A 26,149-nucleotide genomic window follows, 5' to 3' on the forward strand; every position below is an offset into this window, starting at 1 on the left:
TTTTTATAAATCTTATACAAGTTAAAACGAACGTTCAAAATAATCCTGAGTAAGAAGAGAAATGTCATTAGGGGCATTATAATATGCCGGGCCTGACTCAGGTGGGTCCCCAGCAATTTAGGTCCAATATTGGAAGAAAAAGAGACACTTGTAATCCAACTATCAGTTAACAAAAGGAGGTTTTACCTAGCCATAATGGGGTGCTAAGAATGTTCAGGGCAAGGAAAGGCTGTCCCACCAGGATAAAGCCCTAATTCAGTTGAGCACAACTTTTCAGTGTTGCTCATGCTGATGGTCATCAAGATGAAGCCTCATGAAGGAGTTAGGTTCTCTGGTCCTGTTTTGTTCCCAGGTTATTAGGAAGTCCAAGTCTTAGTCCCTAGAACTAATCAAATCTCAAGAACAATTTCAATGCCTTTTAAGGAAAACTAGCCTAATTTTCCAAAAGGGGATGGGTGTATCTGGGGGGAGGGGGGAGCAGTCAGGATATTGCTCCCAGCATCCGTGCCCAGAAAAGAGCAATACCTAGTTTGTTTTTGTATGACTAAAGATACGGTGGAGGAAAGAGAAGACAATAATTATGGGCTGGTTCTATGAAAGTAACTGGACCTTCCTGTTTGTTTTGTTGTTTAGTTTTTTATTTCATTCAACAAGCATTTATTAAGTACCTAATTAGCACAAAGCACAAAGGCACTGGGAGTACAATAACAATATAAAAAAATTGTCTCTACCCTCAGGGATCTTACATTCTACTGAAGTAGCCAATGTGTAAGTGTATACACACACATATACGAACACACACACAGGTGTCTGTGTGTGTGTGTGTGTGTGTGTGTATGTATAACTTCATAAGGGAGAGAATATTCACAGCTATATCCATATAGAATCATGGATCTTAGGGGCCTTTCAGTTCAACTCCTCCACTTTAAAGAGGTCCAGGCAGGTTAAATGACTTTGCCAACATCACAAAAGTCATCATCAGAGGTGTGATTCAAATCCAGGTTCCCCTGTCTCTAGAGTCAATGCAAAGCTCTTTCCACTTTGCTCGGGTACCAGGGAAGCCTTCTTATAAGAGGTGGCACCTGTACCAAGCTGGAGCCTTCTCTGAAAACCCATCTTTCTCCCTACATTGTTCATGGCCTACATGGTAAAATATTTGGCAGCAATATTATTCTCCTCCTCACAACTCCCCAAAGTCCATCCAATTCTTGCATCCTAGAAAATGACTCTTGATGCAAGTAGGTCACCATATTGCAAATCTAGGACCTAGACCACCAAGCAGTTTCCCTAGATTCAAGACCTGACTGGTTTCATACTTCAAATGTAATCAATCACGTATACCGGAATGCTGAGATATTATTCCAGCTCCAAAAAAACAATGCCAACTGCTCCTTCAGAAGATCAAAATCTAAGCAAGTAGTAAATAAAAAGTGGAAGCACACATCTCAGTCATCTAAAAGTAATAACTTTTATGTGACTGAGAAAAAAAATAAAATAACTAAATCTAAAAAATTTTTTAAATTAAAATAACTTTCATGCTGCAAGCACTTCCTCACTGATTGATTCAAAGGCTCCATATTTCCTAAATAAAATGTTTATATCACTAGCAAGTTAGCTGGAATGACTATCTTAATTTTTAAAGTAAATATGGGGGGAACAGTTTTGGTTTCACTGATTTGGATTAACTGGAAAGAAGAATAAAGACTAAACAACAGAGACTACAAGAACATTCTAAATAACTTTCTAAAGTCTCACCATGTCATACCCCTCCGCAATAAACTCTCAAGGCTCCCTATTAACTCCAAAATCAAAGATATTATAAATCCTCTCTTTTTATTTTAAAACATGTCACAAGGGCTTAACTTGGGGGGAGGGAGCAAGCAGGGAAAAGAAAGGAAGAAAAAATAAAGAAAACATTCATGTTTTTACTTAATACAAATGGTTTCTAATAAAGGGAAAAGTTTAAATCCATTCCAAACTGTCCTAGAATCAAGACCAGCTGATTCACACCACTGTGCTGTCAGATTGCTATTTGTGTTGTAAAAGGCAGCATACACTACGTAAACTACCACTCTACTGAAGTCAAGTACTCAAAATCTGTGATCTCTTCATTCACAACTATAAAAAGTGGGGGGGGGGGGAGAAGATAAACCATACATACTCTAGTGTGGCCAATTTTCTTCCAAGGCACAAAGGTCACTGGCTATTTTCTGCTAAGGTTCTTAGTTTGTTTTATTTTAAGACTTGTATAAATCACCAGTGATTACCATTCACTAACAGGAGCAAACTAGGAAGGATCACTTACAGAGTAAGGCAGCAAGTGGCCTTCAAGCTTTGTTTCTGTCATTTCCACTCCTTTGAAGAACATCAAGTAAGTCTTTTACCATTCCACTTCATCCTCCATTCAACAACTGACAGCTCTGATCACTTCACTGCCTTACTCAAACTCCAGTGGCTCCCTCCCTATTACCTCCAGGATCAGATATAACTTTTTAAAGTCCTTTGCAATCTGGCCCCTTCCTACCTTTCCAGGCTTTTTCCACTTTGCTCCTTTCCTCACATTCAATCACCCAGTGACACTGGACACCAACACGCCATCAATCAATTCTCCCGATTCTAAGTCATTTCACTGTCTGTCCCCTATGCCTGGAAGGCTCTTTCTCTTTACCTCAGCCTCCAGGCTTTCCCTAAAACTCAGATTAAATGCCACCTTCTTTAAGGGGCTTTTTCCACTATCTTCACTCAAGGATTACCTCTCATTTACAATGTATATATCTTACATGTACACAGTTTACATGCTGTCTTCTCCATTAAAACATGCTCCCCTAGAAGGCAGAAGGTGCAGTACTTAGTACAGTACCTGGAACATAATATGTGCTCCATAAATGCTTATTCAATGATTAATCAGATCATACTGGGTAAAAAAATATTTAAAAGACATATTTAATATTCCTAGATTGTGGCACTGATACGTGTATGAGTGAATCAATTAACAAGCATAAAAACTCTCACCTAAATTTAAAAAACACAGATGTATTAAGAGAAACATGTTAGGGTTGTGAGGGTAGAGGGAGGAAACAGGTTCAGTCTATTTCAATTCTACCAATCTGAAGCCACATCAGACAGTATTTATAAGCAGTACAATTTACTGTATATATAGTAAAAGGATTAGTGCTAGGAAGTCAGGTATCCTTACCAATACACCTGAGCTCACCTTCGACTTCATAAAAGTTAAAAGTGCTAGCTTATTCAATGTAGTAGCAAGAAACCTAGGAACCAAGAAACCCGAATTTCCCTCCCCATTGTAGCCTTTAACCAGCTTAAGACACTCCTCTGTGGGACTCAGTGCCACTCACTTTTGAAAAATCAAGAAATGGATGATTTCTTAGGTCCCGTCCCTAAGATTTTCTGGGCTGTGAGGTTTTATACTTCAAGAAACTAGAGGTTACTTCCATGACTAAATTTTCTAGAAGAGGCAAAAACTCATTTCCATTTCTTTCTGCTTGGAAAAGCAAAACGTAAAGTGTGTGTACAATACAAAACCATAATCTGTACACACTAACATGTCAGTTTCTCCTTCTGGAATAAGTTACATTTCTCCACAGAATATATTTATATTAACAAGCTACTATGGTCAGGAAATATAATGAAATGTATTTCTTCAGTAGCTAAAATGCTAAATAGTATTTAATAAAAATGAATTTTTAAAACAATATATATGACTACAACAATATAAAAAGAAAGAATACCTAAAAAATAAAAAAGTGAATGTTGCAAAATTGCAAAGGACAAGTATGCCCCAAAAGAATAGAAATGAGAAGACTCCCAACCCTAATCTCCAGTTTGCCACCCTGCCAACCCTATCCCACGGAGTTTCATAAGTTTTGTACAATGTACAATTTCTCAAATTTTTTTCAATGTATGGATCAGTTATGCTCCCTTTTTTCTCTTTAAAAACATACTATTTGCTATATGGGATGACTCTCTGGAAGGGTGAGGGATACTGGGAAAAAAATTATGGTGCTTATTTTAAAAAGGCATCAGTAAAAACTTATTTTAAAATATAAGTAAAAATAAACTTTTGAAAATATGAGTTGAAAACTGCCATAATGGTCTTCAAATAGATAAAGATAATAAGGTACCAAATATGTAATTGGACTTTTCTCTTCTAAACTTTCTTTCCTCTTCTGCATAAAACAATAGTCAGAAGTTCAAAGACTACAAGTGTTTTCTGGAATGGTGGTGGTATCCATGGCCTGTCCCAACAGTGGCAAAAAAAAAAACCTTGACATAAATTGAATAACACATTTTCTGGAATTACATGTCATTACCCTTGCCCACCATTAACACAGTAATTTCAAAGCAATCATTGCTCAAAAGAGAAAAACCACACTCTGAAGCTGTTTATCAAAACATTGAAATCCTTTTTCTAAAACTAAAGAAGTCAGGAGGTTAAATCTACCGGAGAATAACTATGCCTTCTTTATATATCAGGCAAAAGGTACCTTCTAACTCCAACATTCTATGATTACATGATCCCATATCATCAAAACATATTTAACGGGCAAAGTACAGGCTGTGGCAAAGACTTGGAGTTGCATAAACTGAGTTCGAGTTCACGAACTGTCATTTAAAAGACGTGTGATCTTGGGCAAGTCACTTCACTTCTGTAAGACTCAGCTTCCTTGTTTCTAAAATGAAGCTCCTAGTATTTAGAACCGAAAGAGAACTTTTAAAAAAATTATCTAGTTCAAGGGTTCTTAAACTGTTTTGTGTCGTGGACCCCTTAGAGAGTCTGGTGAAGGCCATGGACATCTCAGAATAATACTTTTAAATATCTAAAGCAAAATATGTAAGATTACAAAGGAAACTAATTATACTGACATAAAGCTGTACTTTTTCTCATTCAAGTTCATAGATGTCTTAGAGGGCATGGACCCCAGATTAAGAATCCTTGCTCTTAAAAAAAAAGAACCTCTACTCTAGTCCAACCCCACATTTTAAAGAGAAAGAACTAAGACCTAAAATCAAGTGATATGATAAAAGTTCATGCAGGGAGCAAGTAGGAAGAGCTGGGAATAAAATTGAGATCTTCTGTAGCAACACTATGTTTAACTGCTTCAAAAGGTTACTGTGAAGCTCAAGGAGATGACTGTATAGAAAGTGTTTTATAATGCCTAAAGTTATAGACAAATGTCTGCTATTAACATTGCTGTTCTTGATGAGGATCTGGCCATACATAAAACTCCATTCTTCAAAGGCACAACACAGGACTCATTTCTAAGGAAAACTGCCTTTCTAACAAGCTCCTTTTCTTTCTCCAATTGTCAAATTCTTTTGGTGAGAGCACAAGAAGGACTCCACTCTTCAGAATACAAAAGCAAGGGTCTAGTGGACTGGGCACTAGAGGAAAGATTTTAACATCAAGAATAAACAGAAGAGAAACTGACAAGATACCCAGGTAAAACTGAGAGATACAGAGATTACAACAGTTGTACACATTAGGAAATAGAGGGGTATGTTTGGATAAGTGTCAAGGACTGGGCAGAGAAGAACTGAAATGAAGAGAGTCAGCACTCTAAGCAGTTAGATGGCACAGAGGGTAGAGCCCCACAACTCTGGGGTCAAGAGGACCTGAGTTCAGATCTGGCCTCAGACACTTCCTAGATGTGTGATCCTGGGAAAGTCTTAACCCTGTTGGCCTCAGTTTTTTCATCTGTGAAATGAGCTGGAGAAGGAAATGGAAAACCACTCCAGTATTTTAGCCAAGAAAACCCGAAATGGGGTCAGAGAGAGTCAGACAAGAATGAAATGACTTAATTGCTTATTGCTTGATTTCTAATGAAGACAGTTTAAGTAAAATGCATAGTACACAGAACAATGGAAAATATATCATCATAAGGCTGGTGTGTTCTGATGATTCCAGTGAAGGCGGCAACTCTAGAATGACTAGAACAGGAATACCCTCAAATTTCCTGGGCAATTGTTATCATGCACAAAAGAAAGTCTGTTATCTTTATTCCTAAAACCCACTGATTAAGCAAGAAACTCTCAGGAGAGTGAGATTTTTTTTTTAATCTCATATTTAGTAGTCATCAACATAAACAATATTTTAAATATGTGAAACCATAACCTCCAAATTATTTACAATGCTAAAAAGATGATTTGCATGAACAAAACTAACCAAATGTTCTTCTATACTCCTCCAATCTATTTTTCTTCCATGTATATATTTATGGGAGGGGAGGAGAGAAGATTATTTTTACTCATACCTCAGAGGTCCCCTCCAGCTTTAAATCTATTAATCTTGACCTGTCACGTAAGAGGCTTCGTGGTATGATGGAAACTCCAAAGGGACTCCAGCAGCCCCTTAAAGCAAAGCTTTTTGAATCACTGAAGGAACTCTGGCAATCACCTAGTTTTACCCTTTCATTTGTACCCCTAAAGAAACAGAGACCCAGAGAGCAAATGCTCTCTGAGTTTGCTCTGAAATTTAGAAATTACAGATAGCAACTGTTCTCCCCTTCAGCAGGCAGAAACAACTAAGCTTAGTACATAGTTAATGACAGTTAAGATAGAAGCTACTAGATGGTCTGATTCTTTTTCCCATCTTCACCAAAACAAAAGAACTCAAATCCTCGGTCAGATCCTCTCAAGACATCTCTACCTGTTTCCTTTAGAAGATTATGACAAAATGAATTCCTTATGTCCTTAAGCCTCTCTGTCTCCTCTCCTAAACACACACACACACACACACACACACACAGTATGGTAGGGCTTCCTCCATCTCCTCTGCCCCACAGGTAAATATGTCTTTTAAAATCAATCTGAAGGCTCCATTTCTGTTGCTCATCCCTAGGGATACTTTAAGGTCAAACAAGTCAAGTTCCCAGGTCTGGTCAAGTTTTAGAGACAGAACGAGAACCCTGCTCTCTTGTTCAATGGTCTCCCTAGAACAACCTCAGTGTTTTAGAGTGAACTTCCTCAGGATCTTTACTCATCAATCCAAAAAAAGATATGACCACCTAAAAATGAGGCCAATTGATGGAAAAGTGCTTTGAGAAAGTAAAGAATGACACAATGATATCATCGTTCAAGGAAACAAAACTTCCCAGAATGAACCCGTGATTTGTAAGGGAGAAGAAAATACCTTCAAAAATAGCTTACAAACCAAAGATAATGAATCTAGAGTTAATCAGGGTTAGGCACTTATATCCTATAAGCGTCCTCAAGATATACTTATCTCTGCTTCTAGGACAAGTTAAGTTTTTTCTGTATCTCATCTCTACCAACAAGCAGGATCAGATCCTCTGCCAGGGTCATGAAAGACTTGACTGTTTTTTTTTTTTTTTTAAGGGCTATAATCCTAATTAGTTAATACACAGTAGCACCTACCAACTCAGAAAACTAAGTAATAGCATGGACATCTTAAAAGGCTAATAACATATCAAATAAATTTGATGGGTCTGTCATGTTTAGAAAAATTACAAAAGTCACATTTTTCACACTACATGATTCATTAACAAAAAAGTCAATACAATCAACGGCTCAAAAAAGGGACATAAAAATATCAATAGAAAAAAGTCTTCATAAACTACTCAAATTTAAGGCTCATCTAATCTTGGCCTTTGGGAGATCCTAAAGAAAGGTGCCAGTGTACGGTCACAACAAACAGCTGACCAGGAATCAGGAATGGGTTACATTTCTAACCCAACTACCAACAGAAGTTGAGCAAAGAATTTACTTCATAATGGCCTCAGCTTCCTCTTTTGTAAAATGGGGAAGCTAAGCTTTAAGGGAATTGATTCCATTTCTAATTGCCTATGGTTCTGTGACAAGATCTCCTAAGACAAAAGGTATCAATAATAATAAGGCACCGAGAAAACAATTATTTATAAATGAATAAAACAGCTCTATAATTAGACTGACATACCATAATAATGCTCACTAAGCAAAGAACATAGAGTCATTTGAAAAATGGGGTCTGGACCTCATCCATATTCTGCCTTCCATTTCATTTCTGAGTCCTCTTTTCTTTCTACTGTCTATGATCTTATCCATTCCCATGAATTCAATTAGCAGTTCTAGACAGATGACCCCCAACTCTACATTACTATCCCTCATCTCTGCCCCAATGCCCAGTCCCACATCTTCAACTTCTTGCTTAGCATCTCCACCTATGTATCCTATGGACATCTCAGACTCAAAATATACAAAACAGAGCTCAATATTTTTCCCCCAAAACCCATTCTTCTTCCTATCTTCCCTATTTCTGTCGAGGACATCACTTTCCCTCTAGGCACTTAGGGTTCTCTTTCCTCCTCTCTATTCATATGGCCACCACTCTTTTTCAGACCCTCATCACCTCTGTCTTCTAACTGGTCTCCTACCTCGGGCCTCTCCAATTTCCAATCTATGCTCCACAGCTGCCAAAGTGATAATCGTTGAAACAGAAGTCTAACCATATCACCCTCTTGCTCAAAAAGTTTCAGTGACTCATTCTATAGAATGAAATACAAATCCCTGTTTGGCATTAAAAACACTTTACAATCTGGCTCCAGCATCTCTTTACAGACTTCTTATATGTTAATTCCCATCACATAATTCTACCTTCCAGTCACCCTGTCAAACTTGCCTTTCCTCATACCCAACATTCCAAGCCTGTGATAAAGCACTGAAAAGGGGCTTTCTCTCATTCCTGAAATGCCCACTTTCCTCTTCAACCATCTCTTAGGATCCCTAGCTTCCTTCAAAGCTCAGTTCAAGTACCACCTCCTACCAGAGATGGTACCTGATTCCCCCACCCTAGTGATAGCTAAATGGCACAGTGGACAAAGGACTAGACTGGGAGTCAGGAAGTTCAAATTAGTGCTCAGACCCTTCCTAGCTCTGTACACCAGGCAAATCAATTACCCTCTATCTACCTCAGTTTCCTGCACTGAAAACTGTGGAAAACAATAGTTCACATGAGATCAAGTGCTTAGCTGAGCATGGCACACAGTAGGGGCTTAATAAATGTTTCCTTCCTTCCTTTCCCACCTGCTACTGCTTGTCCTCCCTAAAATATCTTGAATTTACTTTGTATATGTTTCATATTGACTTTCACTTTTGCATGTTTGTCTCTCCCAAGAGAACACAAGCCCCTGGAGGGCAAGGGTTATTTCATTTCTTGCTTTTTACCCCCAATACCTAGCACAATGGCTGGTACATAGCAGATGCTTCATAAATTATTGCTGAGTGATAAACAACAGAATCTATAAGAGCATGAACTGCTGAATTTTTGTTATTGTTTCTTTAAAATACACCACCATCTAAAAGGTCAAGATAGTTTTTCAGCATGTCATGAAGATGCCTTTGTTGTAATACAATAGCTTGAATTTTTAACATCTCCTTGTGTTGATTTTTAACCAGCAATAGATAAATGGTGACCACCACAGAGGTTTCTATAGGAAGACTGTCAAGGGGGTCGGTATTTTTGCATGCATATGTTCATATTCATTTCACTAACTGTATTAAGTTCCCAGAATATTATGAAACCTCAAATGAAATTCAGTCATTCAAAAGAGAATATTTGGCATAGTGATACAGGAATGGAGAGCTGGCCCCACCTGGCTATAAGTTTCTGAAACAGTCTCAGAGACCTTGGGGAAGTCCCTTAATCACTCCCTGACCCAGGCAATTCTAAAACAAAGAGTTGCAAAGAAGGTGCCTACCTGAAATAAAGGAGGGAGTTTCCTCACCTAGAAGCCCCTGCCCTAACAATCCATACTCAAAAGAAATAAAACTCTTGTTGCCCATTTATTGCCAGGGTCATTACAGTGAGTTAACGTGCAATGAGCTAATCCACTATAACACATACCTCTGACAGGTGCTACAGATGGATCCAGAAATGATTCAGCAAATTAAACTGAAATGAATTAATTTGGTAAACTACAGCTCTTTTGATGACTTCACTACATGTTACCTCCAAAGTTCATCTTTTTTTCCTGTCTCATATTTTTAAATTTAATTGTTTCTGTGAACAAAAATTCATTTTCTCTCCCTTCCACCTCCCCTATAAAAAATAGCAAAAGACAAAACTCTTGTAAAAAAATGTACAGTCAAGCAAAACAAATTACCTAATTGGTCATATCTAAAAATAAAAGTTTTATTCTGCACCCTGAGTCCAGGAGCACAGAGGTCCCACTTCTAATCCCAATATTTTCCTGGCAACACTAACACCTGAGAATCACAGAACACCCCAAGATCAAATTAGTCCAAATCACAGGTGATCCAAAGGACAAGGCCATTGTTAGAGGTAAGTAGCTTGCCAGTGAGAAGTAACACAAAAACCAGCATTAGGGACTCTTAGGACTTTCCAGTTACTTGGAAATTCTGAAGGATATCAGAAACATAATAATCACAAAATATAAAAAGATCCAGAAGAATGACCATAGTGCATTGGGCAAGATTTTCTTTGGAGAATTTATGGAAAGCCATGAACAAGAGAGAACAAAAAATGACAAAGTATGGAGAAATATGATACAGATTCTCTCTGTACCAAGGAAAGGGGCAACCACATTGATGAGATCACATCAGGTATCTGTGGCAGTGCAGAGAGGGTGAAGGAAACCCAGTATGTTCGTGAGAGATGCTAAGAAATACAGGCCAACCCGACTGTTGAGTACTCAAACCTTACTCATAGTGACAGATGTCCTAGATGTGGCAGACACAAGACAAGAAGATCAGAAAAATAGGGTCCAGACTGTATTTTCTGCTTGACTTTCACCACCCCATACAAAGTAACCATAAATCAACTAGGAAAGACTATCTGAATCAGTGGCATGGATGAGAGAATAGAGATCACCACTCTCAATCAAGATGATTAGAAGAGAAAACCATTCACCTGAAACCAAAGCCCCTGAACTCACTCATTTGAGTCTGTAACTTAAAGCAATAAAAAAGCATCTATTAATGTAAGCAATGGCTTATTCCAGGGTGGGGAACCTGCAGCCTCAAGGCCACATGTGGCCCTCTAGGTCCTCATGTGCAACCCTTTGACTGAATCCAAACTTCACAGAACAAATCCCCTTAATAAAAGGATTGGTTCTATAAAACTTGGATTCAGTCAAAAGGCCACACCCCAGGACCTAGAAGACCACATGTGGCCTTGAGGCCAGAGGCTCCCCACCCCTGGTTTATTCCATAATTCTGAGGCAAAGCAAACATAGGTGGTACAGTGTAAGTACAGGTGGCAAGCAGATAAAGTGCAAGGCCTGGAGTCAGGAAGACCCAAGTTCAAATCTGGCCTTAAACAAAGGGATTTGTATTTCATTATATAGAATGAGTCACTGGAACTTTTTGAATGGTTTGCCTCAGTTTTCATCATCTGTAAAATGGGGTACATAATAATACCAACCTGGGGTTGTTGTGAGGATCAAAGAAGATAACTGTAAACCACTTAGCAGAATGACTGGCACACAGTAAGTACTACATAAATGTTAGCTATTATTATTTTTTGAGAAAAAATTCTAGTCAATCATTTAAAATTACCATTAATCACAATAAGCACAATAAGAGAAGACGAAAGACCACTTCACCAATTCCAAAATATGTGAATTGACACTAAATAGACTTGGGTTTTTTTTGTCTGTTTTTATCTAGATCAGTGATTTCATAAATGGGAGAATTCCTGGCAAAATGGATAATGGGGCAGCTAGGTGGTACAGTGAGTAGAGCACTGGCCCTGAAGTCAGGAGAATCTGAGTTCAAATTTGACCTCAGACCCTGGACACTTAACTAACTGTGTGACCTTGGGCAAGTCACTTAACCCCAATTGCTTTGCCTTTCCCCTTTCAAAAAACGAACAAACAAAAAATAGATAGTATGAAGGAAAATTCAATGACTGGAGTTAACAGACAGACATGCTCTAGACATTTACCTTGGTCTTAACCGATGGACCTCAGTTTCCTCCTCTATAAAGTAAGGCAGTTGAGCTTGATGGCCTTTTTAGGCTTTTCCAGCTCTCTATGATCCTATGAACTCCTTCCACCAATCGGCAACTTAGCTTCAATTTAAGAGTCTTAGATCACTTGTAGATGAACTAAGATATTAAGTGACTTGTACATGATTACACAGCTATTATATATGTGTGAAAGACAATACTTGTGCCCAGGTTCTCCTGACTCTAAAGCCCAGCCCATTATCTACTATGCCTCAATATGTCCCAATAGTATCTGAATAAAAGAACTTCTCAAAAAAAAGAAAGAAAGCAAATTACAAAGGGGGGGCTGTGGTAGGGGGAGAGGGAGAATGCTCCAAACTGCTTAATAACAAGAGAACAACAAATCCAAACAACCCTGAATTTCACTTCACACTCAGGGAACAAGCAAAAGTGATAAAAGTTGGGAATAGGTAATGCTGGAAGGGATGTGAGAAGATAGGCACACTAATGCATTGTTGCTGGAGCTGTGAACTGGCACACAACCATTCTAGAAGGCAATTTGGAACTCTGCAAAGAAAGTGACAAAAATATCCAATCCCACTGGCCCGGAGACTGCAGTCCTAGTTATATAACCCCAAGGAGATCAATGAAAAGAACAAAGGCGCCATATACATGAGAGTATTTATAGCAGAATTTTCTGTAGAGGCAAGGAACTAATAGCAAAGTAGGCAATCATTAACTGAAGATAATAGATGAGCAAATTGTAGTATAGAACTGTAATGAAATACTGATTGCTGTGCTCTAAAAACTGATTATTATGATTATGGGGAAAACTTACAGGGGAAACATAAGAATGATGAAAATTTAGAAACATGGAAGACTTACATGAACAGGCATAAAGTTAAGTAAGCAGAACCAGGAAAAAAATACACACACACACACCATACAAAAAGGTAAATGGCAAAAACAACAATTGAAACTGAATGCTGCAAAATTACAGTGACCAAACTTGGCCCCAAAGAAGTAGAAGGAGGAACCCTTTTGCCTGCTTATCTGCAAAGATTGGAAACTAATGGTGGAGAACGCTGCATAAAATGTCAGACTTTTCCAATCTTTCAGTTAGTTTTGGAGTACTTTTTTTTTCTTTTGCTCTCTGAGAGGTGGAGAGGTGAGAGCTACATTGAGAAGTACAGGCAGTATAAAAACAAAAGTCTGTGACTGATAGGTGAAAGTTTAAACTGGAAAGAAAGTAAAGTGGAATGATCACTATACTGGGATTGAGAAGACCAAGGTTCTGGAATTCCACTTCTACCACTAATTCTGAGTTAATATTACCTAGAACATATCATTCCTCTTTCTGGGCCTTAGTTTTATCCTATGTTAAAGGAGGGTTTTGGAGATGATGTCTAAAATCCTTTCCGGATCGAAGTTCCTTTGACTCTATGATGAAGGAAGGGAAAGTGCTCTTATAATGAACTAGAGTATAATTTTTTCACTTCCCTTCTAAATGGAAAAGAATATTGGCTGAACCTACTTAAACAGGCAAAGCTTCATTCAAGAGTTATTTCTGTGGCTAATGGAGAACAGGAAACCTTGCTTTAAGAAACAGGACTACAAAAAAAAAGTCTAAGATAAATTTAGGAAAGGATTTCTTGATACCCCTTTGTACACATTTACCTCCTACTCAAAAACCTTCCATGAATCACCACAGTTTTGGGGAACAAAAGCCAAAATCCTGAGCCTGGCGTTCAAGGCCCTCTACCATCTGACACTAACTTTGCCAACCTCATTTCTCACTACTATCCTACATGAGTTCTTTGCCCTGGTCAAAGTGGCCACCAAGACATATCATGCACATTTGCATCTTCTATTAAGCTGCTCCTTCTGCCTAAAATTCCTTTTTCCTTCCTACTTACCTAAGTCTTACTCAATATAGCTCAACACCTACCTATTGCATGCATTCTCACATGACCTCTATAATCCTGACATAGCTTCTTCTGAACTCTTGCTGAATTCATTTGTCCTGTTTTACTTAGCATATGCTACCTTGGATTATCTTTTTTTATGTACATTTCCTGTCACCCTAACTGGACTAGAAGAGCCTTAAAGAATAAAGACTATATGTATTCCTAACATCTAGTATGGCCCCTTATGGAAGTAGACACTCCATAAATACATATTGATTATAATTACCAGGTCGGGATCTATAACAAGGAGGTTTCACAAAATTTCCATGCCTAGAAATTTTTAAGACTGGGGAGGACACCAATATGTACTTCATTATCTTGCATTTAGTTCTTTCTTTACAAAGGGTATAGGCTGGACCTAGTGACCTTGAAAGGTCATTCCAGTCCTGGGATTGCACACAATTTGAAGGCCACTAGCAGGAAAAAGTTATCACTGATGAAGAGCTTTACTAGCCTGGCAACAATCAACAAACTCCATGGAGATGAAGACAACAGAAAGGCAGTGCAACTGTATGGAGCACTGAAAGGGGGAAGGAGGTAAGGGGGGAGGGAACCTTCTTCCAAGAGACACAATATGGTAATAAATTGGGGGAAGTAGGTGTGCACACAAAGATCTACAACTTAGAAACAAGAGTGTAACCAATGTAAGGGTCAGAGTAATATAACAGATAAGGTACAGTCTCAAAGTTCCTACCCCACCATGATAAAATACTCATTGCACTGAATGTCTGTTGTCTTTTCTTATTCAATACCTCTGCCCTTCAAGGAAAGGGCAAGAAGGACCATGTGGCATAATGATAAGAGAACTGGATGGGGAATAAGGAAGACCCAAGTTGAAATTCTGCCTCAGACACTAACTAGCCCAGTGAGCCAGAACAAGTCACTTAGCCCTCCTGGCCAGCGTCCCTTTGTGTAAAATAAGGGAGTTGAGCTCAATGACTTCCAGAATCTCTTCCAGCTCTTAAATCTACGATCTTACGATTCCATCCTGAGGGAATACAATATAATGACAGTTGTAAAGAAGAAGATAGAACACTTTAGTAAAGTCCCTCTTTATTATAAGTAATAAGTATTATTGTTGATGAATCGCTGGGATTTTAATAAGTTTCTGCGAAATGCTTCCTTAACGTAAGGGGGAAAAATCAATTCCACAGAATATCTCTCATGATCTACTTTACCTGAGAGCAACTACTTCTGTCTGATTTATCAAACCCTCCAACCCTCCCATCCAAAGGGGAAGTGGACAAGCAGGGCTAGCAGCTCTGACTATCATTACAAGAATCCTACATAATGCATCTAAACTAGTTTGGTCAGTTTATCCCTTTTCCTGCAAGCAGGAAAGCCGCCACATCAGTAACTCCGTTGCTACGGCAACTGCTTACTTTCCATATCAACCGCAAACTAGTTGCCATGGAGACACATATACAAGAAAAATTCTTCTCTCCAGCCAGGGACCAGATGGCAGCTAACTCAGGGGAAAGTCATGGGCTAAGGGGGGTGAGGGGGGAGGGGGGAGGGTCTGCTAAATGAGATGTTCACTGTAGCACATTTCTGTTTCCCCATCAGCAAGGAGACTGAGCCCTTGACCATGTTTACAGGTTTAGCTCCCTTAACAAGAAGCAAAGGCTCCCACTTCATTGTGGGATTCTCTGAAATCCTACACTGCCAAATGTTCAGTTATCCTTGAGACAACAATTCAGTAACAGCCTCTTAGTTCATACTCCTCATTGCTCTCATTCATTGTAACACTCAATACCAGTTACATCACTTCACTTTTGCCTATCATTTGCTTTGGGAAATATAATTTATGGCAACAGCTCAATTAACCAAAACAAAGGTTTTTGGTTAAATGAAGTCTAACCTAAAAAGTCTTTTTCAATTAACCTATGCTAAAAATCTTTCCACAGCAAACTGGGCTACTTTCCCACCCTAAGGAACACTTCAGTTAAAGTCCACAGATCAGAAAGAAAGCTAATAACAACCAGATTAACAGCCTAGGGGAACGAGTATCATTACCTCCATTTCAGATGGAGAAACAGAGGTTAAGTCACTTGCCTCAAAGCAGGTACTAAGGGGCAGAAATTGGGCTTTAAACCTTCGTATTGTAACTCCAGATCCAATGCTCTTTGCATTGCATAACCAAAGTAAACAACGTTATCTTTGTCTTCAGGTCTAGGTTCTCTAGAATACCAAATCTCAGGGAATAATAGCAATGTGGACAGAAAAGATGGAGAAATTTCATGACTAGCAAAACAGCATTAGGGCTGGAAGTCTGGTTCTGTTCTCTTTTACTGCATCTTTGATGTGACTAAATTGGGGGGGGGGGGGGGGGGGTTAGGCTTTAAAATTTTTTTTTCCCAAATTTCTACTCTCACCAGAAAATACAGAAAAATTCTGGTTGCTCAAGTTCTTACAGTGTGATATTACTAATCATGTCTTTTTTTTTTTCCTTTTTTGGTTCACTCTTGAGGGCAGGACAATCAAAGTAATTGAGAGCACATACTGGATTTGGCTCAGATGGGTCTCTGGAACTTTAGAGTGGTAGGGCAAATGCTCTGGAACTCTAAAGAGAAAAATGAGAAAGTAATCATGGAGTTTTGTCCCTTATGAGTAGAGTCTGTATTCATGAAGCTCCCAACAGCATACTAGTTGCTGGAATAAGGAAAATGCAAAAGCCTTTACAATATTCCTGGGATTACCCCCAATCTTACCTGGGTGGCTATTCAATCATTCTTGAATTAAATGTAGGGAATATAAGGCTGCAGGAGGCAGAGGACACATTTTATCCCTCCAAAAAGCTCCCTTTTTATTTATTTTTGCTTGGGGGAGGGGGGGGCGCAACTGGGGTTAAGTGACTTACCCAAGGTCACATGGCTAGTAAATGTTAGTAAGTGTTAAATTTGAACCCAGGTCTTCCTGACTCCAGCGCCAGTGCTCTACTCACTGCACCACCTAGCTGCCCTGAAAAGCTCCCTTCTTCATTTGCTTCATCTAATCCCTAACAGTTAAAAAAAAAATACAACACTTCAATCAACTGGGATGCTATGAGAATGGAAGAAGGGTATTCTTTCATTCATCTACTGGATCAAATCTAGATTCCTCAGTAGAGAATCCCAGATTTTCCACTAATTCTCCATTTTTTGCTTCCACCGCCAACATTTCTTTAGCCTTGTCTCTCCTTGTACCTTCAACACATCCCCTCACTACTCTTCCAGCCAGGGGAGTCCCCTTCACTGGCCCCTAACACACACCTCTCTATCATTTTCCATGGCTATGTATGTTGGGTTTCCAATTTTATGAAGTGAAATATAGTTAAGAGGTAGCAGAACTAGAATTTGGACCCATGGTTCTATTAAATTCACCTGCTTTAAGAACCAGTTCATAGTAATTTGGAACTATGTCCAAAGGGCAACCAAACCCTTTGATCCAGAAATACCACTCCTAGGTCTGTATCCAAAGAGATCATAAAAGGGGAAAAATAAACTACACACACAAAAATATTTATAACAGCTCTTTTTGTGGTGGCAAAGAACTGGAAACTGAGGGGATGCTCATCAACTGGGGAATGCCAGAACAATCTGCCATAATGAATGTAGGGTAACATACTATTGTGCTATAAGAAATGATGAGCAGGTCGATTTCAGAAAAACCTGGAAAGATAGACGTGAACTGATACAAAGTGAAGTGAACAGAACCAGGAGAATATTATGCACTATAACAGCAACACTGTTCAATGATCAGCTATGGCTGACTTAGCTCTTCTCAGCAATACAATGATCCAAGATAATACCAAAGAGCTCATGATAGAAAATGCTCAGATTGAAGCATACTATTTTCTCTTTATTTTTTCATGATTCTTTTCTTTTGGCCCATTTCTTCTTTCATAACATGACTAATATGCAACTATATTTTATATGACTGTACATATATAACCTATATGAAATTGCTTACCATCTTAGGAAGGGGGTGGTGAGGGAGGGAGAAAATCTGGAACTCAAAAAAAATTTTAGATGTGTTAAAAATTGTCTTTACATGTAATTGGAAAAAAATAAAATACATTAAAAAATAAAAAAAGAACCAGCTTATAACATTACTCTTCCAGAAAGAACAAAAAGGAGTACAGTAGAAAGACAAGACTGAATCAAAAGACCAGAGTTCAAGTACCAGCTCTGCCACTTACTGGCCATTATGACCTTGAACAAATCATTTCAGGATCTTCATCTATAAAAACCCTCACAGGGTTATTTGTGTGGAAAGGGCTTTGCAAAAATTATAAAAACACTATATACCTGAGAGGCAGCATGGTATGGTAGAATCAAGAAGACCTCAGAACACTTCAGGGTCCTTAAAAAGTAAGTTCAAGTTTTATCTCTCACATAAACTGAGGGGAAACCTGGGCAAATCACTTAACTTCTTATACTCCCAGGAAACTCTTTAAGATTATAAATTGCAGAGAAAGTGCCAATTTCCATTGTTAAAAGGAGTTCCTTACTGAGATTTTTACCGTATGGATGAAATCACAGGTATGATTAATAGATATAAATAAAATTTACTCTTATTATTAACCTCAATCCATACATATAGGTCACCCCATTGTTTTATATCTTTCAGTACTTATGGCAGTATATACATTATTATTTTAAAATATTCTCTAGTTTTTCATTTGTTCTATATCTATCTTGTCTTCCCAACTAGATTTTTAGTCCCTCAAAGATAGAGACTGGGTCTTCTAGTTCTTTTGTTTACTCTATGTTCTGCAAAGAGGATTACAGCTTTAAAGCCAAGACCTGAACTCAGATATCCTGACACCAAGTTTGGTGTTCCATCCCCTAGGCCACCTAACCACTTCCAATACTTGTTCATTAAACTATCAAGATCCCTATAAATATGGAACCTAGGGAATATTCACCAAAAAAGATACTTTTCAACAGAGCCATGAATCAGTAAAACCATTCTGGAAAGCAATTTGGAATTTTGCGAATAAAGTGGCTAAAATTGCCATACTCTTTAACCCAGAGATTCCATCAGTAGGCTTATGTCCTAAAGAGGTCAATGATGAGAAAGAGCCCATACATACCAATATATTTATAGCAGCACTTTTTGTGACAGCAAAAAATTGAAAACTAAATAGATGCCCATCAAATGGGAAATGGCTAAACAAATTATGGTGTACGAATGTAATGGAATATTATTATGCTGTTAAAAGAAATGATGAGTGTGATGGATACGGAGAAACATGGAAAAATCTATCAATTGTTGTAGAGTGAAGAGGAGTAAAAAAAATGATATACACAATGACTATAACAATATAAACAACACCCCCCACATACAAAAATTAAAAGTAAATGTTGCGAAATCATAAGAAGAAGCCTGTTTCAGAAGAAGAGATATCAAAAGACACTCCCATCCTTCATCACTTTGCAGAGGTGGTAGGTACACAAGTATTGTATACTACACATATTTTCAGACATTCTTTAACTTATGATTCAGTTACGCTGATTTTTTTCTTCCTTTTCTTTTTATGTCTTTAAAAAAATATGATTTGCCTTATGGAGTAGCCCTGTGGGAGCAAGGGAGAAGGAGAGATACTAGCAGAAATTATGACAATATTTTTTTTAAATAATCAACTAAAATTTATTTAAAAATAAAAATACAAAAAAGATGCTTTAATAATAATAGCTGATAGTTAACATTTATATAACACTGTCAGGCACTGTGCTAAGTACTTTACAAGTATTATCTCATTTGATCCTAAGGGGGGGGCACCCCTAGGTACTATCATTATTCCCATTTTACAGATGAGGAAACTGAGGGAAACGGGTTAAGTAATTTGCCCAGAGTCACATAGTCAGTAAGACTTTGAGACCAGATTTGAACTCAGAATTTCAGGTCTTCCTAACTCCATGCCTAATGTTCTATTCACTGAGCTACCTTGCTGCTTTACATATATTTTTGTTGCTATACAGTTGTTTCAACTATATCTTACTCTTCATGAACACATCTGGAGTTTTCTGGGCAAAGATACGGAGTGGTTTGACATTTCCTTTTCCAGCTCATTTTACGGAAGAAGACCTGACGCCAAAACAGGGGTAAGTGAAATGACCAGGCACACAGCTCTTTCTGTTGTGGTTGTTCCCCTCACCTTTAGTGACTGAGGTCACATCTGAACCCAGCAAGACGAGTATTTCTGATTGACTTCACCACCTAGCTGCCCCACTTCACATGTACGGTATGGCTTTCTTGAATACCTCCAACTTGAAAACATGGCACTTTTGAATCAGGCTAGAAACAGAAAGGCTTAGGAGGTGAGAACCGAAAGGACAACCTATTTCACTTGGGCCAAGAACTTGGGAATGAATACAATGAAACTTGAAAATCAGGGTCACTAAGAGAGATACACTACTAAGCTTTTTGTCCATTTAGGCTACAGATACTACAAGATTCCACTAAAAAAGACATATCAACTAAAACGGTCCATCTCCTGCCCCCAAGCGTTTAGGATTAAAAACTTCCTAAGTTTCTCTCCAGAACACAGCACTATACCACAGTTGAGAACATGGAATAACTCATTTCTGTAGGACAAGGGAGTGAGCTGGAAAAGTGGAATAATTCCTGTTCGACCCATTTTATTACTGAGGGAAAAAATGAACTCAAAGGGCATAACTTACTGACATCAGATCAGCGGCATACCCCACTATAAAGAGAACTATACACCAATTAAAAAGTGAGAAAGAGAAAAGGCCCCTGAAGTATCCTGCTACTGCTACACGCTAATCAGACAAACAGTTTACCTGAAGAAATCTCCCTTCTAACTATAACAAATTAAAGGATGGGAAACATCAGACCACTAGCATCTGCCAAAGAGAGGGTAAGACCACCTTCCTAAAAGATACCAGATAAGCACCAGGTGATATCACCATGTCTGTGCCTGGAGCAATGTCTAGCTGCACCTTCTAAAGTTTTCTCAATAAACTGGGCCTGGACATCCTGGCCAGCTCTCACATGATCTAGGAGTGAACAAAGAATGTAAGTGAATGCTGCCTGAAACATGAATCCCTTCATCATATCCCTACCTGAAAAACCCCTGTGATGGGGAGCTCACTACTCATGAGTTAACCAACTTCATTTTTGGACAGCACTTATTGTTTGAAACCTGTCTCCCGGTAACTCCCACCCACATTGCTCCCCAGTCCTCCCAATCCTCCCTTCTGGGGTCATCTCTCACTGGTTGGGTACGTCTTGCTGAGTTGCAAGGTGTAAATTCCAGGATATAGGGTGAAGAGTCAGGACAGGAAAAGCACAGCACAAATAAAACATAAAGGGGAGGGAAACAATCACAGCAGAAATCAGGAGAACCATCAGGTTAGAAACTAGGGAAGCAAACAAGTCAGAGGGCATAGATACCAGAAGACAGAGTAGGCGGGACAATCAAAGTCCATTCAAACAGTCAGAAAACCAGGTCTAGAGGGGTTGAAGAAGCATGGCAAGGAAGCTGGTCAAAGGGCCTAGCAAAACAACCCACAAACAGGAGATCTTTAAGAACTTTCAGCAGCAAAGAGAAGGCCCTAAAACAGGCTGCCGGCTGTCTCAGTCTCCTCTGCCTTTCTTCTCCACTCATCTTGGTCAACACAAATCCCCTGGGCCTACCCCTAAAGAAAGGCCTTGCAGTTAAAAAAAAAAAAACCTCACTGGATGGTGATAATGTAAGTGAGACACAAACCATTTTCTGACACAGGCAGTTTCCTGATACCACGTTAAACAGCTTCTGCCTGGGGGATCCTCACAAATAGTTCACATTTATTAGGATATGACAAAATATTGTCTCCCTTGATACTCAAAAACATCCTGTGAGACCAGCAACGCAAACAAGACAAGTAAATGTGGGGAAATAACGCCCTACAAACTTTATGTCTCATCACCAAGTGGCATCTGTAAAATTATTCCCATTTTATAGATGAGGAAATAAAGGCTCAGAGAGATTTTGATAGCTAGTAAGTGGTTGGGCAAGTAATGCCAAGGCAAGTCTGACTCTAAGACCCATAGCCCTTGTTGTCAAGCCACAGAGAAGCTCTGTGGACTTCGTCATAACTGCATACAATTTGCAATCACTTAGTCTTAGGGGGGTTTAGTCTCTAGATCTAGAGAGCACTGATTCATAGGGCATTTTCCTACTAAAACTAATCTTTCCCTCCTCAAAAAAAAAAATCACACCAATAATCTGTGGCTAGTTCAGTGGGAAATGAAGCTTCAGAGGCCACGATGTTCTGTTTTATCAAGTGGCAGAGATTAAAAGCTATTATCATATCATATTTTGAGCATATGGGGGTGCTATCACATAAGAGACAAGCTCATTTGCCAAACCATTTTGCAAAAAAAAAAAAAAAAAAGAATAACTGACCATAGAGGTAAGGAAATGAGATTTTAAAAGTAAGTAACAGTGGGCTTCCGGGGATGTAGTGAGGGGGAACCTTTGCCCTATCAGTCAGGAGAAATGAGGGGAAAAGACTTGGGAACCAGGTTAAGTATAGAGCCTATCAACAGTAAGCTACTTTAGGCCAAGCCTAATGTAAACAGAATGACTTTACCATCTATAAACAGCAGGATTTTGCAACATCTGAAGAGTTCCAAATACCTGAAGTTACCACTGTCTCCCTGAAGGACAGACCAGGGGTAGGGAACCTGTGACCTCAAGGCCACACATGGCCCTCTAGGTGCTCAAGTGCAGCCCACTGATAAGCAGATTCCATCAAAGGGCTACTCTATAGGATCTAAAGGGGCCATGTGTGGTCTCATGACCACAGGTTCCCCACCTGGGGACATAAGAGGACATAAGAGGACATACTTCCCCCTGCAAAGTTTTCATAAATTTTTTAGGGCTAGAAGAAGAATTTGTTCCGCCTAATCACTTTTATTTCTACCAACAAGACAGAATTTGCAGTAATTTGCACAGGGTCATACAGAGAGTCAGTGGCAATTCTAAGACTAAAACCCAAATATATAACTTCCAGGAGGCTTTGTTTTCTACCTGACCCCAACGTAGCCTTCACAGCCCAAAATGCAGACGTTTTTAAACCTTTTTGTGTCATGGACCTCGGGTACAATCCATGGACACCTTCAAAAAATGATGTTTTTAAAATCATAAAATAAAATACGTCACAAAGAAAATCAATTATATTGAAATAAAAACGCAATATTTTCCCCCATACAAGTTCATAAAACCCCTCAAATCTATCCACAGAGCCCTTTAAGGGCAATTCCAGGTTAAGAACCTCTGAAAAAAAAAATTCCTTTCAAACTCAAAAGACACTGTGTTGTGATCAGGGTCCCAAGAATCCATAGACAGACTTACTATTTATGAACAACATATATTTTGAATAGCATTCTTTTTAAAAGTAGTAGGGGTAAATGATGGAGAGGAGGATGAATATATGCTCAAACCTTTATGATCTGAGCTCTAAAAGCAAGACTGGCTTTTATTTCTCTTTTGGAAGTACTAAGAGATTCATAGGATGTATAGGCTAGAAGGATGCTTAGAAAGATCATTTAGTCCAAACAACTCCTGTGCTAAGGTCATGCAGCTAATAATAGAAATGGGATTAGAACCCGTATCTCCTGGCTCCCGGAAGAGTGTCATTCCTGCCAAGCCACTAGGCCATCTTTATCCTGCAATTCCAAGAACCTTCGAAATTTTAACATTTAAAACATTGCTTCAAAAATAACTTTTAAAAAGAGAAAAGCATAAGTTTCTATACATCTCAGAACAACACCCATATGGAAATAAATTTATGTAGAGACAGCTAGATCAATGCATCAATCAAGCATTTACTAAGCACTTGCAGGGAAGGTAATAAGCATTTATTAATTGCCTACTATGAACCAGGCACCATGTTAAGTTTTGCAAATATTATCTCATTCAATCCTCACAACAATACTGGGAGAATAGGTATCATTATTACCTCTATTTTACAGATAAGGAAGTTGAAGTAAACAGAGATTAAGTGAGTTATCCAGGGTCACCCAGCTAGTATATATATATGTGTGTGTGTGTGTGTGTATATATATATATATATATATATATATACACACACCTGGTGCTGAATTTGAACTCAGTTCTTCCTAACTAGGCCCAGCAAAAATATTGTGCTAGGCAATGAAAAGACACCAAATAACAAGAGTTCTAACCCTCAAGCTTACATAGTTAAGTATTTTCAAAATATATACAAAGTAATTTTGATAGAGAAGTCATTGGCAACTGTGGGGAAGAGGCTCTATGTGTCCAGGCCACAAAAAAACAAATTCCACTTAAAAACCTAGCTGCAAACTTTGTCGTAGACAAATAAAGAAAGGGAAAGGGGGACAGAAGTGACTAATGGGACTTTGAGGCAGCATTCAAGGCTTCATTCAAGGTACGAGGCAAGTATGAGACTGTATTTCCTGTCATCCAACATACATTTCAAATACAATCCCAATGCCAAACTTCAGTACTATGTAAGGAAGACAGCCAAGTAAAATTCCCTGGATCTAAAAAATTAGTTTACTTGAAGAGCAAGTTTTTAACTAGTAAAAAAGAATTATGGGTCACTGATCTGCTTTTTCTATGCTACCCCTCCACTGAAATTCTATGCATCTGAAAATGGCCCCTAGATTATTATCCCAAGATAATCAAGAAGAAAATAAATAAATAAATAAAAAGGGGGAAAACACTAAAAGCCTTTGCTTTCTTCTCGTGGCATTACACATGTTGGCTACAGACACCTAAACCACAAAGCTTCTTGGAAGCCCATCAAAAACATGTCAATACAGGTCAGAATGGATAAGAAGGCAAAAACTCAAAGACGGTGAAGGATTAATCTTTTTAAGTCTTTAAAACAAACACTTGTTCACTGTTAGGTATCTGAACTTGTTCTGAAAAGGGCACCAAGGTAAACATGATTGAGAAACTGGGAGGGAGGGGGGGATGAGGGGGCAGTTCTCCTCCCAGTGGGATGTGTATTGACACAACACCGAGGAGCAGTTGCCTTCAATTCCCAAAGCTAATAAATAATCCTTCAAAACCTTCTCATGCTTTGGAATTCATTCTATTTTCAGTTTCATAACAGGTCACTTACCAAGTTACTTTTATGCACATGTACTATATGTCAAACATGTAGACACATACATGTGGTAACCTGCAAGAACATTTCCCAACAGGCTAAAAATCTTGGTGAAAGTTACTTAATTATATGAAGCATCTTTTCTGAATGTCCCCCCCCCCCAACTTTCTTCTTAGTGATTCTGCTTTTAGAAGAGTATTACATGACTTTTTCTTCCAGACAGCTTGCCTTTTAAACAATCCCAGGGCTGCTAGTGTTGGAGTTTAAAATGGGTAAGGCCTTTTTGCTAATGAAGTCCATACTTAAATCCTGGTGCACTTGCTAAAGTCAACAACTGCCCAACCTTCAGGCCTCCAAATGCCACAGTGCCACAGAGCAAAGAAAAGACAGAACAGCAGTATGAGAGTGACCTAGTATATCAAGCAGACCAAGCCAAAGCACAATTCTCAAAAACTGAGGGTGACTGGAGTAATGGGGCCTGTCTCTTGTCACTGTCCTAGGCAGTGCAGGCCTGGAGTCAGGAAGACCTGCGTTCAAATGTGACTACAGAACTTACTAGCTGTGTGACCTTGAGCAAGTCATTTCACCCTGTTTTCCTCAGTTTCCTCATCTGTCAAGTGAGCTGGAGAAGGAAATGGCAAACCACTCCAGTATCTTTGCCAAGAAAATCCCAAATGAGGTCACAAAGAGTCAGACATGACTGAAAGCCCAACAATAACAACAAAACAGGGAAATCCAGAAAGAAGGGCCTGAAGGAGGGAAGATCACTTATGAATATTCAAATCTGTACACTTTAGGCAGGCTTCTTCTGCCAGAGATCAAAGGCTTAGTCCCTCAGAGTCCAAATCCTCCTCCCTCTCTCTCCTGTTCAGCTTTTCAAAATCTTGAACATGAACTCTGAGTGAGCTGGGTTTTATAAATCCAAGAAGCAGATGGAAAACCACTGCTCTTTCCATTTCCCCGTATAGTTTTATTCCACTCAAGGCATGAGTAGCTTCCTCAGCTTCCTGATTCTATTTTAAACCAGAACTCTCTCCTAGATAGAAGCCAAGACCCAAATTCTCCATAGCAGCTGACCCTACACAATAGTTATCTATCCCTAAGACCAAAATGAAACTTCAAAAGGAGAGTGAGGTAGAGTGAGGAAGGAAAAAAGAAAGAAAAGA

The 26,149-nt window shown here is 38.8% G+C and overlaps 1 protein-coding gene across 12 annotated transcripts in view; it reads right to left on the minus strand.

The window, feature by feature from the left end:
- FOXN3 (forkhead box N3) overlaps window positions 1-26,149 on the minus strand; it is a 526,046-nt gene that overhangs the window by 268,486 nt on the left and 231,411 nt on the right. The gene's annotated exons all lie outside the window — the stretch shown is intronic.

Source organism: Petaurus breviceps, unplaced genomic scaffold, assembly GCF_028583685.1.
Source record: "Petaurus breviceps papuanus isolate PSGF00001 unplaced genomic scaffold, PetGlider_PUasm1.0 177, whole genome shotgun sequence".
NCBI classification, from domain to species: Eukaryota; Metazoa; Chordata; class Mammalia; order Diprotodontia; family Petauridae; genus Petaurus; species Petaurus breviceps.